Below are 20,562 nucleotides of genomic sequence, written 5' to 3'. Positions count from 1 at the left end.
TTATAAAATGCATAGCTTGTTTATTTAATCTGTGAACGAAAATATGGCGCGTAGATTTTTTATTACTCAGCTTCAAGTATAATTTATTACTTTTGTGATATTATAGTTTAAATGTTTAATAATATTAGTCGATTAATACGGTTTCATTTTATAAAATAGGTTTAAATTTTCATTTGGAAATTTTAATCTTCTTAGAGTATATTCTTCTGGGGTTGATTAACACATTGAAGACCTATGTACTTAAAAAAGAGGTCCTATACATTTTTCTTTTCTAATGTTTACGCGAATTTTACTCATTATAATTAATGAAACAACTTTTTTGGATTTTATCGAGGTTTACTAAGATGCCCGAAGTTTCGGATACTTTACAGCAACCATAGTCACGGGCGGTCCTACACATTATTAATTGGTTAACTATTATAATCGGAGTCAGCTATTATATATACTTAAACAAAATGGTTTAAAAACCCTACCAAGGGGCCTCATTAATTGGGGGGTAATGTACTCTCTGCGTTACTTGGCGATTTTGATTTTGATTTTTTATACACTATGCTAATATTATTAGCATAGCTACTTATGATCTTTGTCAATAATAAGATGGATTTATACCGGAAAAAAGATGGCAAAATAAAAACATTTTCAAAATGGTATTCTGTTCTCAAGTCGCTTTTTATAATATCTATATCTATATATATGTAATAAAATAGTAGGAAAGTCAAAACTGTACATTGAATATTTTTTAAAAGAATACTTAGGGTGTGATCTACAATCGATACCGAAGCCAAAAATATAGTTTTTAGAATTTTTGTCTGTTTGTCTGTATGTATGTCCGGGATAAACTCAAAAAGTAACGCATAGATTTACTTCAAATTTGGCACGAATATTATTAAGAAGTCGGGTCAACACATATGCTACATATTATCACGCTATCACCTACGGGGAACGAGCAATGAACCTTTATTTCTTCAACGCATTCTGTAACAACGTGTAATCTAACGACGCATATTTGAATGTTGGTGTTATTATGTTAATAACCATGCTATAAGCTAGCTTCACACTATAAATAAACACATTTTGTAGTATACTTAGTATCAGCATTGCACCCGTGCGAAGCCGGGGCGGGTCACTAGTATATTAATAACTGTAACAGGTTCAATTCTGTACATTGAATACATAACAGAAATTCGGAGGTACTTGAAAACTAATTTGTAAGCTATAACCTTTTTTACGTATTTTTTGGAGATCGCCTTACAGCAAATACTGAAGCTAATTTTTTTGTCAATTTTTGTCAATCTGTCTGTCTATATCTCGGGATAACGATAGCGCTACTAAATTACTTCGAATTAAACTTTGTACGATTTGAGTTCATTCACTCAATTTATTACGATTACCTTGGGATAGGGGATGAGTCTAAATATGTAGCCATAAATAAAGCCATGGGAACAATTGATTTATTATATATGAAAAAATTATATATATTTAAAATTATTTATTTTAAAAATAAAAAAGGCCAATCATTGTGGAAGGTGATAAGCTACACGGCGTTACGCGGTCGTTGACTCTAATCTCGCTTTTATGGATTAAATGTGACATTTTTAGCCTACAAGACTTCGTTGTTAAAAATTTAGACAATTTCCTGACATTTTTGGTGATTAAATACATTTGTATGAGTCATATAGATGTTTACGGTCTGGGCGTTTGTTTGTCTTGTTTGTTTTCAGACCACGGAAATTTTCGTCCTACTAAGAACTGAGTTTTGACATATATTCGACACATCAAAGAAATACTATCTTAAGCGAGTTTAAGGCATTTACTATACCGTAATTGTGATATTAAATGGCGTCTTCAATGTAGCCGAAATAATAATTAGGTATGATACAGTATAGAGGGGGAATATTAATAATTAGGGAGTTCAAAATAAAATCAATTTATAGAGACCGGTCATAAATTTTGTAAGGCTATGTTTCTTTTACTTTGACCTACTAAAACTTGTAAATTTTATTAGATCTATGCAATAATATCATCCCATCCGCCGTTACTCATAGTAGGGAATATAGCCGCTAACCCGCATTGGACCAGCGTGGTGGATTAAGCTCTGATCCTTCTCCTACATGGGAAAAGAGGCCTATGCCCAGTAGTGGGATATTACAGGCTGAAGCGAATATGCAATAATGTGGCACAATCACGATCACCTGTAACATCCCACTGCTGGGCATAGGCCTCATCCATGTAGGAGAAGGATCGGAGTATAAGCCACAATACTGCTCCACTGTTGATTGACGGATGTACCAGTTATCTCAAATTTCCCTAATATTTCCCTACTTGAGTCTAGTATGACGTTTACTAATTAATAAAACAGTTAATATATATTAATAAACATCTTTACACCTCGCCCGACTTGTTTGAGGTGACAAGTCGTTATCTTAGTTATCATAAATCATATGTAACTTAATATATACACGTTATGTGTTATTTGTAATTTTCCAAAGTTTTATAATTAAGTACCTATTTATTATATTATAGGGAACGGTTAGTATTTTTAATTTTAAGAAAAGGTGGCGATTCTCGATTTGATTTTACTGGCCGATTTTGATAATAATTTTTTTTCTAGTCGAATGTTGTCATGTGGTCCCATCTAAATTTCATTAAGATTCGACGAGTACTTTTGAGTTATTTTTCGTCTATCTATGTTGCATTACTTGTCGATTTAAATTGAAATCGGTTTTTCTTGTTTGCGAGCAAACACAATTATTTACTATATGGTCGTAAGGGCTAGATCGACGACTGTCAAGTCACACCCTGTGAAAACCTGTGCAAAATTTTGCATGGATGTATGAATGAATGTATATTTTTACTCTTTCAAGCTTAATCTGTTGAACTCTAAACATCCACTTAGCATTTAGAAAATTAAAGACTATCCCACACCTTAGTTATCTGGCTTTTTCCAAATAGTAACAGCGGATTTTCGTACCGAATCGACGGTAATTTGAAATATTATATCCATTGTAAAATGGCGATTTAAAAATGAATTCTACTCATTCAAGTAAGTAGCGAGTAATTTTTATTCCAATTTAAAAGCCTTTTAAATTCAAATACCAAATCATTAATATATGGACTATAATTTTAAGAGATTCCTGGTGCGAAATTATGATACAAAACGGCAATCTAAACAACACATAAATGTTCCGTAAAGCAACCTTTTAAAAGTTAAATTACTTAAAACAAAATCTTTTAAAAAAGTCATTTAAACCGAACTTGAAAAAAATTTAAAAGCCATTTGTAAATAAGCAAAACCTTTTAAAGAATTTATTATCGACAAAAGGAAAAAAACAAAATAAATTAACTGTAAAACAAATGATTATATTAAGAGCTGCGCTTGATTCGCCGTCGATTTATGTTCTTATTTGTCAAAACAATGGCGGCCATTTTGATGCAGATAAATTATGATTGGTTAATCTTTTGGCGCGAGTTTTTTTTTTTTTGACAGCTGTCATGAAATGCTAAAACGAGACGGTTGAATGTTATTATTATGCTTTTGTAATTAATATTTTGGTACAAATATTGTTTTTTTTTTAATACCTGTGTTATTCTAGGCGAAGTGTTGATACTAAAAACTTTATATTTCGACGATATTAATTTTCTTTTTTTATACAACTAAGTCGGCAAACAAGCGTACCTGATAATAAGGAGTTAACGTAGCCTATGGACGCCTGCAACACCAGAAGCATCGCAAATGCGTTGTTGACCCCACCCTGACTCTCCCTATGAGCTGTCCACCTTCCTCACACAGGAACACAACACTATTTGAGAGTAGTCCTATTTAGCTGTGGCCTTTTGTAAGTTACTTCCTCCGAAGAGCTAATTGGAGAAAGAGGCCTATGCCCAGCAGTGGCATATTACAGGTTTAATCGTAATTAGTAAGTAATCTTAGCCACATACTTCATCCTTCGTGTCATTGGCATCTGTGCTATCTTATAAATAATATTAAAAATATGTATGTTTGACGTTTATAAAATTATACATTTGTTAAATTAGTATTTTTTGTATGTCACCACCATGTGTATGGATTTCTCTGGTGTTACATTTTGGTCGTACTTGTCTGTACCTACTTTTAGTTCCCTTTATAAAAAATCTTCACAGTTTTAATTCAAAATGGACGAGTTATTTTAACTTACTTCAAGAAAAGGAGAGCTCAGTACTTTTTACTGGGTGGATCGATTTCGATGATTCTTTCTTTGATTGAAAGGTGGTGCTTGTCATGTGGTCCCATTTAAATGTCATTAAGATCTGATAAGTATTTTTTGACTTATCTCTAATAATGTGTATTTATTTGACTATTTTTTCACCTACCTACGCTGTACTCATATAACTTATCAATGTAATTGAAGTCGGTTTTTTTTTAGTTTGCAAGCACACAACTATGGCATGTTCTAATTAATATTACCGTAGTAATTTTGCAAAAAAAATACCCCAATAAGCGATGCAAACCATCCATAGCACAATTCTAAAACAAGCACGCGGAATTTCTGTAGACTCGACCACATGACCATGTTTTACCATCTTTGACCGTGTCTGACGACACAACGAAGCAGTTTCTAATAAAATAGGTAGCAAACAGATGAGTTAAAGATAATAACTATTAAGATAAATGAATCTTGATATGTGCGTGTATGTACTTGAGATAAGATCTCCTCAACGGATTCCAATTAAGGGAAAATTGATTATTTAATCACTTGGAAATTAACGATGCACCTACTTTGCAGAAGGAGTATTGTGTTTTACTATTTTTTTAACAAACTGATATTTTATAGACAAAGTCACTACATTTTTTAGTTTTATTTATTGAATTCTATACGGTTCAAGATTGGTCGGGTAGACTTTATAAAATAAAAAAGCACCTCACACTCCACGCCCCCCACTAGGATTTACCCATGTGTCTGTGTCTGTGTGTGGGGGTCCAACAATACACAAGCACAAACGCTCCGACCACAGGAAACATCTGTATGACCAATGCAAAATAATGTATGTCATGTGCAAGGATCGAACCCGCAACCGCCAGCGCAACAGCTATGAACTAGTGCTGTAACCACAGCGCCGACGCGTCTAAAAACATTACCAGATGCTATGAGATTAGAATATGAGTTGGTGTAATGTTCGTGATCACTAATTTTATTATCAGCTTTGGTGCATAAGAAAATCATTTAAAAAAATGTGCGTGCGTGCAAAGTACACACGTCAGAAGTGTAACTTCTTTGGCAAGCTAATTTTTAAGTCTCGTTTATGTTTATACAAATCTAAGGCTTTAGATTTCCGTTCCAGCGCCATCTAGTTAGTTTGCAATGTAATAGTATCGATGTTAATGTAACGATATTTGTAGTTTCCATAGTACACGCTAGGTGGCTCTAATATTCGACAAAAACGTTGCACATCTTCGTGACGCTAATATTATTATTATTGCGTTTTATCTGTAAAAAAAATAAACGTGCCTAAAATGGTATCACTTCAAGTTTTAATTTTAGAAAAATTTCGTGACACATGATAATATTATGATAAGTTAAGCATTGACCCATCTTTTTTATAGAAGATCTCTTTGACCTGTTTTGGTCACGAACATCATTGCTCTTACAATCAAGTTTAAGCTTACTTTAAAAACAATTTCAAAGCTAAAGAATATTATTCGGGTTAAGATTATATTAATGATATAGATGTGTGGGTTTATTATTATTAACTCTTAATTGGGCGCATTAAGAAAATCACACAATTAGTCGCATGGGGTCTCGAGTGACCCCAAAAACAAGATTGAAAAAGGAGTGTATGAAATAAATAAAATAAAGATTGGATTATATAAAATATTAGTGTTCTTCATTATCTTTAACTTTCATAAACACAAATATAGCTCTGACTTAAAATTTAAACAAAATATGACAAATTTCTAACAAACTCTAAACTACTGCGGTCAAATCTTTCAAAGATATATATTTTTCAATTTGAAATGGCCGTGACCCCATGCGCCTAATTAAGGGTTGTTGGTATTACAGGTGAACTGCTAAGTTACCGATTCTTCTCATCATAATCGACTCCGAATCGGTATTAGTTTCACATTGAACATTAAAGTCAAGACATTCAGTGAAACAAATATTAAATTACGAAACAGTCGATCGGTTATATTCGCTGTGGTCTAGATTTCATGAAAGCGACTCGTTTATTAGTTACGTAAACTCCCAACAATGCACGACTGTTAATAAAATGAATCATGTTCTATTTCTAGAATTATTTGATTATCTAGACTTTAATAAAATCCTTTCTTGTCTAGATAGTACTGCGCTTATAATAATTTCATTACTAGCTTTGTCTTGCGGTTTTACGCGTTTGATTTCCGATTTTCTGTAGTTATCGGGATATAATTTTGTTTGCTAGCAAATGAAAAAAATCGATTTCAATTACATCGACAATACAACGTAAGTAGACGAAAAAAATTAACAAACGGACTAGTTGCCGCTACGATTTTCAAAGATTAGCCTCGATTTCTGTAGGATACCATCATCAGATCCTGGTTTCCTTAACTTAGGATACCCTCCTTTCTAACAAAGAATAATCAGCAAAATCAGTTCATAAACGACGAAGTTACCCGCGAACGCATAATTATATGTACGGTGGAATCGAGAAACCTCCTCCTTTTATAAAGTCGGTTAAAAAGGTAGCCTAGAGATCTTTCTCTCGCCTACGCCAGCAGTGGGATTTTAAAGGCTGAAATGTAAATAGAATCGTGACCAAAAAAAAAAGTGTATAAAACGTCCAGAATAATCTAGGCGTATAATAATAAACTTTATTACGCCCGGGGGCAGTCACAAGTGTACTGCAAGTTTCGTGCCCCGAGGGCAGAATCCTTGCTTGGAACAGGGGCTTGATTCGTAACACTTTCCATTCTAGGATTGAATGGTACAACTATTCTTGGAATACTTTATTTTATTCTGTCTTAAATATGTGCCCTTTTGGCGTTTTTTTTTTAAGTATTTTTAACTGACTTCAAAAAAGTTCTTCTTTTTTCTATTATTATTTTTCTTCAGTTGTTCTAACTATAGGCGTTCGTTTTGAGTTTTCTTTCAATTTTATTTCAATGTACTTAATTTAGAATAATAATTTATGAATTCAAGTAGGAGACTTTAAGGCATTTTTTAATAAATTTACAAAGCATTTATTAGTTCTTTATTAATTATACTATCACAAATGAATTCAACAGTTACTGTTTTAAGTAGGGATTAAGGACAGCGATACAATACACTAAGTGTCACCCTAACATGCCTATTTTTAACCGACTTCCAAAAAAGGAGGAGGTTCTCAATTCGACTGTATTTTTTTTTTGTATGTTACATCAGAACTTTTGACCGTGTGGACCGATTTCGACAATTTTTTTTTTTTATCGAAAGGTAGTCTGTGCCAATTGGTCCCATTTAAATTTATTTGAGATCTAACAACTACTTTTCGAGTTATATCTAATAATGCGTTTTTACTTGACGCTTTTTTCGTCGACCTACGTTGTATTATACCGCATAACTTTCTACTGGATATACCGATTTTGATAATTCTTTTTTTGTTAGAAAGGGCATATCCCTAGTTTGGTACCATGATAAGAAAACCAAGATTTGATGATGGGATCCCAGAGAAATCGAGGAAAACTCTTGAAAATCCGCAATAACTTTTTACTGGGTGTACCGATTTTGATAATTTTTAATTTAATCGAAAGCTGATGTTTATCATGTGGTCACATATAAATTTTATCGAGATCTGATAACTAATTTTTGAGTAATCTTTGATAACGCGTAGTTACTTGACTATTTTTTCGTCTATCTACGTTGTATTACTCTTCGATATAATTGAAGTCGGTTTTTTTTTCGTTTGCGAGCAAACACAATTATTACCTTTAAAACTGTCGAATACAAAAATAAATCAATTTGATATAACGTAATAAACATTTTTTGCTTTTTAATATTAATGTATTTTTTATAAATATTATACATATAATATAAATTTTAGAATCGTTATAATATAATTTATTACTAAGTTTAGTTACATTATAAATTTTACATAAAAATATTAACGACTTCAAGTAACGACGTGTGTATAATAAAATTATGAAACAATATCCTTTTAATAATTATTACAACAATATCAACACTGTTGTATAAATATTTATTACTACAGATAAAATTTATCGCGTTATAAAATTGAAAAACTTCATCAAAATTGATAAAGGTATACGTATTTTTTTTTTCATTCGTTAGAAACTTAAAAATAGTTACACACGTCAAAATAGTTAAATTGTAATATTTTAATGTTTAATAAACGACGATAAAATCAGAAAAAGTTGTAATATATAAGACAAATATTGATAAAACTTGTTTGTCAAATTCTGATTTGCAGCTTTTGTCAAGTAGGTACTTTGGAATTGTCTCAAAATCATCATCATCATTACAGCCTATACAGTCCACTGCTGGACATAGGCCTCCACAAGTTCACGCCAAAAATAACGTGAAATCATGTGTTTTGCCCATAGTCACCACGCTGGGCAGGCGGGTTGGTGACCGCAGTACTGGCTTTGTCGCACCGAAGACGCTGCTGCCCGTCTTCGGCCTGTGCATTTCAAAGCCAGCAGTTGGATGGTTATCCCGCCATCGGTCGGCTTTTAAGTTCCAAGGTGGTAGCGGAACTGTGTTATCCCTTAGTCGCCTTTTACGACACCCACGGGAAGAGAGGGGGTGGCTATATTCTTTAGTACCGTAGCCACACAGTAAGTCTCAAAATAAATTTAAAGTATTTATTAAAAAAATATAATAGATCAACCGTATTATTCGGTGCAGGATTACATAGATGATAAAGATGTGTGGACTTAGTGACGCTGTATTTCATGCTACATGTTTCTGATTTTGTACTAAAACACAGTTTATATATTATTTTTCAAAAGAGTAACTGCGGAGTTTCTTGCTGATTCTTCTCTGCAGAATCTACATTGCGAATCGGTGGTAGCTTTACTTTCACAAAAATAATAATCACTTCAAAATTTTAATTTGTAAAATGACGATTCGAAAGTGCTTTTGAAACCTATTTGAATTTTGACTTGATTTTGAATTGCTTTGTTTGGAAACAGGTATTTGAAATAAGTGTTCAATTACCTCCGAATTTAGCTTTCTTTTCTAATACCTAATACTTATTTATATCGTTTGTTATTTTTTGTGTGTGTCACTCTTACAACAATAAAATTAGTGATATTCTTTTGGTGCTTGTAACTATGAATTTGAGTTTGTGTTTAATTGATAATACAATAAATAAATAATAAATAAATATCAGAATAATGTTTCAATACTGTAAATAAGTATCATCATCATCACAGCAGCCTTTCGCAGTCCACTGCTGGACATGGGCCTTCACAAGTTCACGCCAAAAATGGCATGAACTCATGCGTTTTACCCATAGTCACCACGCTGGGCAGGCGGGTTGGTGACCGCAGGGTTAGTTTTGTCGCAACGAAGACGCTTCTGCCTGTCTTCGACCTGTGTATTTCAAAGCCAGCAGTTGGATGGTTATCCCGTCATCGGTCGGCTTTTTAATTTCCAAGGTAGTAGTGGAACTGTGCTATCCCTTAGTCACCTCTCACGAAACCCACGGGTAGAGAGGGGGTGGCTATATTCTTTATTGCCGCAACCACACAGTAAACGCAACACACACAGCAAATAAGTGTAATGAATATATATTACACAAATAAATCTAAAACTTGGATGGACTAAAACCTGAGAAATCTTCAATTTCTTTTAATCCTTACTACTCTCACCTACGAAGCGTGTACTGCACTTTTTGAGGAACTTTTTTGCACTTTTTGATATTATTTATCAGCAAATAATTAGAATTTTCAGAATGTAAATTCTGTTTAGAGGAATCAGCGAGAAATATAACAGTTACTACAAAATATTATGAATTCATGTATTTGTCATGCGAGGAACTTAACCAAACTATCATTATTATTGACATGTCATTGCTAAATTAATCATAATCAAAATTGATTCTTTTAATGATTTGAAGCAATCACAGATTCAGTGTCCAGTACCCAAAGGTTATCTGGAAGAAATCGCTATTTAGCGATAAGATCGCCTTTGTACATCTTGTATTGTATCTTTCTTTATATGTGTCTGTATTTTGGTGTACATTAAGAATAAATAAATAAAATAGATTCATGTTTTCCCATCTAAGAATAATCAGCAAAAAACTTGACAATTATAACAAAAATATTATAATCCAGCCATAATTATGTTCCGCATGACAGTAAAAAAAGACTACGATAACCCACGCCATTATTAATTTATCAAAAAAAAAACAAACAAAACGTCGAGCAGATTGACAAAATCGAGAAGCTAATGTTACACGTGTTAGAAGAAATCTTCCGTCATCCGAGGTCGTGAATGTCAATACTTACCTGAAGAGTCAGCGGTGCTTGTCCGGTCAAGAACTAAGCTCTATTCATAGAGCCACCTCAGAATAACCAACATCGATAAGTGTTGAAATCTGTTGTGCCTTCCAACTCATGTTTCTTTCTTATATTGATGAGTTTACTGATAAAATTTATCTTGTATATAAGTAACTGATAGGTTGTATTAGGATGTAGAGACTGGACTCCTGTTTCTACTCAACTAACAAACTAGACAGATTGAGAAAATATATGTTTGTAACTGTGTTTGCTCTCAAACAATAAAAATGGATGTTAATTTATATTACAGTAAATTGGAAAGTATAGTACAATACACATTATCAGGACCGATGGCCTTTGGAGCAGACGGGTCCTGGATTGGAGACCGCGTCTTAGCAAACGCAGTGTGGGACGTCCTCTGCCCTTGACCGAACATCTACGTAAGATTGCTGGTGTAGGTTGGATGAGGATTGCGGGGAATCCGGGATGGACTGCAATAGGCTGAACTGATGACACATTATTAGATATAACTCAAGGACTACTCGTCAGATCTTTTTCGTATTTAAATGGAACCACACGACACACAACAGCTTTCGAATAAAAGAACACTAACACTTATTTACAACTAGCTGCCCGGACAGACTTCGTTCTGTCAATAGTTAATAGTAAAAATTAAATTTGTCCACGCCTTTTTTGTTTTTTTATTATTATTATTTTTTAATTTAAAACCTTCCGTGGGTTTAATACAAAAATACAAAAAAAAAATTGTTGAATTGGGCGAGCCATTCTCTAATTATGGGCATAACAGCATTACTTTTATTTATATAGATGTACAAAAAATCAGTATATCCTGTAAAAAGTTATGATAAAAACGAAAATTAACCGACTTCAGTTACATCGACCAGTAACACAACGTAGGTAGACGGCAATAGTCAAGTAAATACTCATTATTCAAGATAACTCAAAAATTACTGTCACATCTCGATCAAACTTAAATGGGACCAATAAGCGCCAGCTTTCGATTAAAAAAGGATCATCAAAATCGGTACACTCAGTAAAGTGAGTAACACACGTTAAAATATATACTTGAATGTCCTGCTCCTTTTCTAGACGTCGGTTGTCGGTTGCCGTAGCCACACAGCAGAGCTATATGACTTTGCCTATTTCTTCTACTCTTCCCGCAGAATCTATATTCCCGATCGGCGGTAGCTTCACTTTCATGATAATTTAAACGTGCTTTTGAAGCCAATTTGAATAGAACTATTTCGATTTTTTATGTAATAAGAAATTAATAAATATTGTATAAATATTTACAACATACAACTACGGCCGTCTGTTCTTAAAGTCAGCTACATACTTAATGCTTATGTTATAGGTAATAACCGACTGTTATACTTATTATACTAACTTACAGAAGATCACAGCTAAATAACACTGTTTTCAAGCAGTATTGTGTTCCTGTTGGTGAGTAAGGTGACCAGAGCTCCTGGGTAATTGGGGATTGGGTCGGCAACGCGCTTGCGATGCTTCTGGTGTTGCAGGCGTCTATAAGCTACGGTAATCGCTTACCATCAGGTGAGCCGTACGCTTGTGACCGACCTAGTGATATTACAAAAAAAATGTAATAATACGTAGATATATAATGATATATACTACACCCAGACTTGAAATCGACCCACAAACCCGGAGCAGAAAACAGTGATCACTATTATTACTTAGTCATATATTAGCAGTAAATAAAATGTGGAGATCAGTTATTCCTAACCTTTTAGTGATGAGGGATCATTTGTCAAAATGTATTGTCACGGACCACCAACTGTACTGTATAATAGTTAAACATAGTTAGTAGTTCTCTGAACTGTCTGAACTCTGAATTTGCTTTCTAGTGACAGAATTTTGACGTAACACTCCATACATAATATATTTTGTCAAAAATCTATCGACAGTTGGCAAAACTAGAGATATATAATTATTTAACCCTTATTAATTCTAGATAATATATTATTTTACGAAATTAAGTAAACTGTAAAGATTTTGATAGTACTTTCATCAATAGAAAGTTACAATATACAGACATAAATAGAATGGAGACAGGACTGGCTAATTCGATTAATAGAGGTCGCATACTGAGCCATCCGTCATAGTTTGATCTTATACAGCCCATGTCCTGAATAATGTTTGTATTGAACTTTTTTCTTATTTATAATAATTGTGTTTGCTCGCAAACGAAAAAAAACCGACTTCAATTACATCGACGAGTAATACAACGTAGATCGACGAAAAAATAGTCAAGTAACTACGCGTTATCAAAGATTAATCAAAAAGTAATTATCAGATCTCAATAAAATTTATATGTGACCACATGACAAATATAAGCTTTCGATTAAATTAAAAATTATTAGAATCGGTACACCCAGTAAAAAGTTATTGCGGATTTTCAAGAGTTTCCCTCGATTTCTCTAGGATTCCATCATCAGATCCTACTTTCCTTTTCATGGTACTAAACTAGAGATATCTCCTTTCCAACAAAAAAAGAATTATCAAAATTGGTGTATCCAGTAGAAAGTAATGCGGTATAATACAACGTAGGTCGACGAAAAAACCGTCAAGTAAAAACGCATTATTAGATATAACTCGAAAAGTAGTTGTTAGATCTCAAATAAATTTAAATGGGACCAATTCACACACACGACCTTTCGATTAAATGAAAATTTGTCGAAATCGGTCCACACGGTCAAAAGTTCTGATGTAACATAAATATATAAATAATTGTGTTTGCAGACAAACGAAAAAAAACCGACTTCAATTACATCGACAAGTAATACAACGTAGATCGACGAAAAAATAGTCAAGTAACTACGCGTTATCAAAGATTACTCAAAAAGTAGTTATCAGATCTCGATAAAATTTAAATGTGACCACATAATCAACATCAGCTTTTCATTAAATTAAAAATTATCAAAATCGAAACACCTAGTAAAAAGTTATTGCGGATTTTCGAGAGTTTCCCTCGATTTCTCTGGGATCCCATCATCAGATCCTGGTTTCCTTATCATGGTACTAAACTAGAGATATCCCCTTTCTAACAAAAAAAGAATTATCCAAATCGGTAAATCCAGTAGAAAGTTATACGGTATAATACAACGTAGGTCGACGAAAAAAGCGTCAAGTAAAAACGCATTATTAGATATAACTCGAAAAGTAGTTGTTAGATCTCAAATAAATTTAAATGGGACCAATTGGCACACACCACCTTTCGATTAAAACAAAATTTGTCGAAATCGGTCTACCCGGTCAAAAGTTCTGATGTAACATACATAAAAAAAAAAAAAAAAAATACAGTCGAATTGAGAACCTCCTCCTTTTTTGGAAGTCGGTTAAAAAATACAGTCGAATTGAGAACCTTCTCCTTTTTTGGAAGTCGGTTAAAAAAAATAATAAGTAAACTTAAAAATACATTATTAATATATTTCAGAAAGTCTCTTGGTAATAAATAAAGATTTTAAAAGTTTAACTGCAAACGTCTCCATATAAAACCGTTATAATATAATTTATATATTAACGAAACTAGAATCGAGTTGCCTACGGTTTGAGTGTTATAATGTAAAAATAATAAAATATGCAAAACAAATGTTACAGTGAGAAACGAGTCACTATACATTATCATAATTAAATTGTTATATACCGGATATTATATAAAACCAAACATGTATTAGATGTGTCCCGCGGTTTTACTCGTATCAATAATCGAAATAAAATATAGCCTATATATGTATTAAGTTGGACAAAGTGACGTATTTGTGCAAAATTTCATTAAAATCAATCCAGTAGTTTCGGAGATTGCCCGGACGAATATCTTGACACGAGATTTTTATTTGGCTATTTATTATTTACTAGCCAACACATATGTTGTCCAGCCTTGAAAACTGTCAAAAACTTTTTAATAATTGTCACACTTTCATATATTTTCAGATTTTCTATACATTTTTAATTTTCCGTAAGTATATTTTACAAAGTATTAGAAAAGTAAAAAAATAGCAGAATTAGTCAGATTGATTAGCTTAGCAACACAATTAGTGATTTTATACATTAATATACCTAGATTGCTGACCCGCAAACGTTGTTATGCCATATATGTTATTAACCCCTCAAACTTTTCTCTTTATAACTTAGGGGTATAAAAAATAGTCGTTGGCCGATTCTCAGACCTACCCGATATGCACTCAAAATTTCATAAAAATCGGTCTAGCCGCTTCGGAGGAGTATGGTAACATTATTGACATGAGAATTTTATATATAAGATTTGACAATATAGCTAGCTATTCTTCATGGTTTTACTCGAATAACTTCTAATGTAATGTAATTTTCGTATTGAAAAGTATATTATATTTTATTTTAGATCTCCGTCTATGTACATACAAAATTTTATCAAAATCGGTTAATTTGTTGGTCGTAAATGTTTATAATATAAAATATATATAATATAAAGTGGAAAATTTGATACTCGCGTTTCTAAAGAAGATAAATTTATAAAATATTTTAATACGAACCGTATTTCATAGATCGTCGACACGAAATCCCAAATCACCAAAACACATAAATTTTAAACACAAAAACACATAAATTCCATCTATCGTACAACAATATACAATTAAACAGTCATACAAAATACATCACAAATTATACAAGTCAATACTATTTAAACAAACACTTGAATATTCAAATTTTATTTATGTAAGAAAAATATAGTTCCGTAAACGAACAAAAATCGCATCCGTCCCGTACGGCGGCTTGTCCGAGACTGACTTAAGTAAAAACACGCCGGACTGAATAAGAGACCATTCATCTCTTTCTAACGCTTGTTTTGCTGCGCTCGGGAAAGAGATAGCAATAAAGGCATGCATTATGGTAGTGTCTCATTTGACTTTTTTTCCAATGATTTCTTTGAACGATCGAGCGCTGGATCTATAGATCATTATAGTAAACGTGAGTTATGCTCCCGAGCAGTGATTCATTGATACGGCAGTTAGTTATAAAATTATAGTATTTGCTTTTAGTTTCATAAATTGATGGCGATACGCTGTGTTTTATTCAATTATAAGTGTTCTATCGATTTGTTGATAGCCTTGTTATGGATATAAGTTATATTCAATTAATGTAGTTTATCGATAATTAATAGTTATTTTAAAATTATATCTGACGTTATTTTGTATTAAATATAAAACATTTAAATTGCGTTAAATATAATTTTAATTTGTTGAAAGATTTCTCAAAAATGATTTTGGAGCTGACTTAAGTAAATATGTTTTCGATTTTAATTTCAATTATTTTTGTTTAAAATTGAAGTTCCTGTTTATCTATGATGATGTTTTAAAGCCTATGATTTTCCCTAATGTAGCTTTTCTATTAATATCGGGTTTTTGAAAAAAAAATCAAATAATTAAGTTTTGTATGTTTTATGTTTTTGCTAACACAAATATTATGTTGGACACATGATGTATTTTATTGATGAATTTTAAATAATTGTATTCATCACATCACTTCAGCCCAATACAGTCCACTGCTGGACATAGGCCTCCACAAGTTCGCGCCAAAAATGGCGTGAACTCATGTGTTTTGCCCATAGTCACCACGCTGGGCAGTATAATTATTGTAGGCCGAGTAGAATAGCACAAAAAGCGACCGAAGGATAATCCTGGCCAAAAATCATCTGGGTCCTGAAGAAGGAAAACTTCATTTGAAACCAGAATGGGATCTCCGTCAAGCATTCGTGACATAACTCTAAAATGCGAAATACTCCTGCAGCCGAACTGGCTCAACACGTATCGACTCATCGTTCCTGTGGGCCTAGCCAGTGAGGCCGAGAGGATGGCGCAGAGCTTAGGCAACTCTGCGTTTTCCTGAGTGTCCTAGGCGACAAAGTGTCTTTCTGACACTGCCTAAATCGTCTGCAATAGACAGACTAAGGTCAATGATGATGTGAAACAATTTTAAAATATTAAAGTCCTAGATCGATATTGATGATCCTTTTTACTTTGATTGTTTTATTTTTATAATAGTTAGTGTTAAGTTTACACCAATTTTGAAAATGAAGTCTAGTTATTTTTATTGATATTAGATTTAATACATATATACCTAACTGCAACAAGCAAAATTCTGGAACGTAATATTTTTAAAAATTTGTGAAACCGCTTTTTTTTATTCAATAAATGTTAAGCGCTTTCGCACAAAAATTAGACTAATTTCAATAAAAAAACATGCAAATAATTTTTTATCAAATATAGCGTGCAATGGCAACTCTTAATGTTTTTAATAAAGTCCGTCTGTCCGACGATATCGCCTGAAGCGATGAACCGATTTAAATAAAACTTTGCTCTTCGCATTTCTTGAATATCAGAACCTTTTTTTTTTCAATTTTGCGCTTCGAACAATATGGGAATCGTGCTTTTTATATAATAACTAGCTGACCTGGCGAACTTCGTATCACCTTATTTTTTTCTGAAATATAATAATAACATAATATATCAAAATAAAATATAGCCTATCTTTTAAGTTGGATCAAACTGCACACGGTGTGCAAATTTGACTAAAATCGGTTAAGTAGTTTAGGAGTCCATTGAGGACAAACATTGTGACACGAGATTTATATATATTAAGATATAAAAAGCTCGCAATATTTTGTATGTACTAGATGTTTTAAATGGTTTTGCTTGTGTCATTTACTGGTACTATTTATTTGATCCGCCAACCCTCACTGGAAAGGCGTGGTGGATTAACCTTTAATTCTACTCCTACATGGACAAAGATATACGCAGCAACAGTGAATCGTAATCATATTTTTTTTTTGTAACAGTAAAAATTTGTAAAAAGAAAACATTACAAAGCTAATTTTTGGTAAAGACACTGTGGCCTGTAACACAGCTTTGTTTTACAGCTTTGCTAGCAAGGGGCGCAGGGCTTCTTGATAATGTAAACTACATAATTTGAGCAAAATAAAAACTATTTTATTTATTTTTTATTTATTTATTTATAATTAGTACAAAATCCGAAATATAATAATTGCATCCGTCAATTTTCTCGTTTTGTCAAACGTGAGTTGTTTTTTTTATAGAACTAGGTCGCCAAACGAGCGCATGGCTCATCTGATGGTAAGCGATTACTGTAGCTTATACACGCCTGCAATACCAGAAGCATCACAAGTGCGTTATCAACTCTACCCATAATCCCCCCAGGAGCTCTCGTCCCCTTTCTCACCAACAGGAACACAACACTGCTTAAAAGTAGTATTATTTAGCTGTGATTTTCTGTAAGGTCGAGGTACTTCCCCAGTCGGGCTGCTCCATATCTCGAGCAGGATATTTCTTGATTTGCCCTACCTCTATTAAAGTATAGTTCTAAAAATCGTGTGAAGTATAAATTGTCAACTGTGGCTTCTATGACGATTCAAAAGTGCTTTTAAAATATATTTGAATAACATGATTGTTGATTTGATTTGATTGAAACGCAATATGTCAGGGAACAGCATACAGAGATCATTAATATACAATATGGAATGTATAATTAGTATACATATAATTATACATGTATAATTGTTAATTATATGAATATTTTTAGCGTCAATTTATTACCAAACACAGTACTGTACGAAGGGTCGAGATTTTTTCATTAAAATTCCTTACGAATAAAAGTTCGATGTGTCCGCCGACACATTATACATTGTATACAGTTTTTTTGTATTTATTTTACAAATCTAATTATAACAATGAATTGGGAATCCGCGATAGTGATTGATGACTTAGTCCGTGTTCATAGTGGTAGAAAAAATTACTGTGCCAAAAAAGTATTAGGTAATGTTAAAATGTCTTTTGGAATGTGTATATTTTCTTAACTACGGGAGCAGTGCGATATAGTCGTTACGGGGGTAGTATTAGAGGGGGATGTAATATAGGGGGATTAATAATAAATACATTTTATAGAATATAGCCTTATGTTCCACTAGGTTGTTTTTGTTTACTGTATGGTCTGCGTAGCTTTTTCTCTAAAAATACTACACAATAAAAAACAATTTAGCTACGTAACGTGCAAATATAAAAATAAAACAAGTGTGCTTTAGTCCACACGACTGAAGTACAACTTACGAAACGTAGCTCTTCCTATCTTCACTAACTTATATCTCCTTCTCAACTTCCGTTCGTCTCGCCCGATCACACTTTTCGTAACGCTCTCGTCACGCATTCACCAGCTTACGCCCAAAGTCAAGCGTGCGTAAAAAAGTTTTACTTGAAAAAAAACCTAAAAAAATTAAATACTAAAAAAAATCATTTTTTCCACCACCTTGCTCAGCGCCTTACCTGCCAGGTGTAAAATCCATCATAACAATGTTAATTTGAGCCGCGGATGATTACGTTGCTTCACTTTTGGGGGGAAAACGAAAAAATAAAACTTCCATACACAACGGTTAATGAACCTTCACAAGTTGACGGGATATGCGTAATCTTTCAAATCGATTCCATACATACATACACACATATCAAAATCAAAATCAAAAAATATTTATTTGCAATTTACTATGTGCAATTTTATATTTATATGAAATTAGGGTTTAAATCACTTTTTAATCGTCATTTTAGAAATTAAAATTGTATTTATTTACATACTTACCCTAGACCATACTAATATAATACCTTATAACATACACACGCGGTCGTCTGTTCCTAAGGTACGTAACTTAATGCTTGAATTAAATAATAATTGGTAACAGTCGGCTGATATAGCTAAATAATACATTTATAAATATATAAATTATTTTTATACACCTCAAAGAAACATAACAAAAAAAATTGATACATACAAAGAAAGGTGTACAAAGGCGGTCTCATCCTAAGAGCGATTTCTTCCAGACAACCTTTTGGCATTAAGTTGATATAAAGTATTAATTACACATGAAATCGAGTTGATATAAATACAAATATTACACCTAGACTCGGACAGGAATCGAGCCCACGGAGCAAAAAGCAGGAACACTACAAACAGCGCCAACGGGCTAGTCAAATAAATGTGAAAGTTTGGTAGAATAACTCGACTGAGGTAGGCCACAGCAGGAAATATCCTGCTTAAATTCTGGAGCAGCGCGATTGGGGATGTACCTCGACCTTACAGAAGATCACAGCTAAATAATACTGTTTTCAAGCAGTGTTGTGTTCCTTTGTAAGGTGACCAGATCTCTTGGATAGGGTGTAGGTCACGCTTATCATCAGGTGAGCCGTACGCTACGTACGCGTTTTTTAGACAATCTAGTTGTTTAAAAGTTTCACTTCAGCTTGTAATATCTCACTACTGGGCACAGGCCTCTCTCCCCATGTAGGAGAAGGATCAGAACTTAATCCACCACGCTGCTCCAATGCGGGTTTTTGTATATATTCCCTACTATCAGTAACGGTCGCTATCAGGTGTACATGATAACAACCGGGACCAACGGCTTAACGTGCTCTCCGAGGCACGGTGGGGAGACCCACTAGGACTGCACAAACACCCAGATTACGGCAAACACCTGTATGGCCAATACAAATGTTAGTCATGTGCGGGGATCGAGCCCGCAACCGCCAGCGCAACAGGTACAATCCATGGCTGTAACCGTTGCGCCAACGCGGTAGACGCAGGTTTAAAAATTTGTTGATCTTTAATACTCTCACGCAAAAACAGCTCAAAATCAAAATGACTCGCATATATTCAAGCAGAACAATTTCGCGTTTATAATAGCAACAAAATTTGCAATAACATTAATTTTTAATTCAAATTAAATATATACTTTAATCGCTTATAATATTGTTCAAGCAGTATTGTGTTCCTGTGATGAGTAAAGTGACCAGATCTCCTGGTTCGGAATAGGGTCGGCAACGCGCTTGCGATGATTCTGGTGTTGCAGGTGTCTATAAGCTACGGTAATCTCTTACCATCAGGTGAGCTGGACGCTGTTTGCCGACCTAATTATATAAAAAAAACGCGCGGACTTCAAAAGCCTTTGAGTCTTTATTATACACATCGAAATTATATTTGTTTTAATTATTTATTAGAGTGAAGCTATCTCCGATTCGGAATATAGATTC

General features: G+C 33.3%; 1 protein-coding gene across 1 annotated transcript in view; it reads right to left on the bottom strand.

Moving 5' to 3' along the window:
* The window catches only part of LOC123668210 (extracellular serine/threonine protein kinase four-jointed), a 55,918-nt gene extending 40,661 nt beyond the window's left edge, over positions 1-15,257 (bottom strand). Inside the window, exon 1 of the mRNA XM_045601999.1 lies at positions 15,007-15,257. The gene's annotated coding sequence lies outside the window, so the exon portion shown is untranslated. The remainder of the gene's footprint in view (positions 1-15,006) is intronic.
* Positions 15,258-20,562: the final 5,305 nt, after the last annotated feature.

Source organism: Melitaea cinxia, chromosome 30, assembly GCF_905220565.1.
Source record: "Melitaea cinxia chromosome 30, ilMelCinx1.1, whole genome shotgun sequence".
NCBI lineage: Eukaryota > Metazoa > Arthropoda > Insecta > Lepidoptera > Nymphalidae > Melitaea > Melitaea cinxia.
The sequence above is the reverse complement of the archived record's forward strand: the minus strand, read 5'-3'. Positions and strand labels throughout refer to the sequence as shown.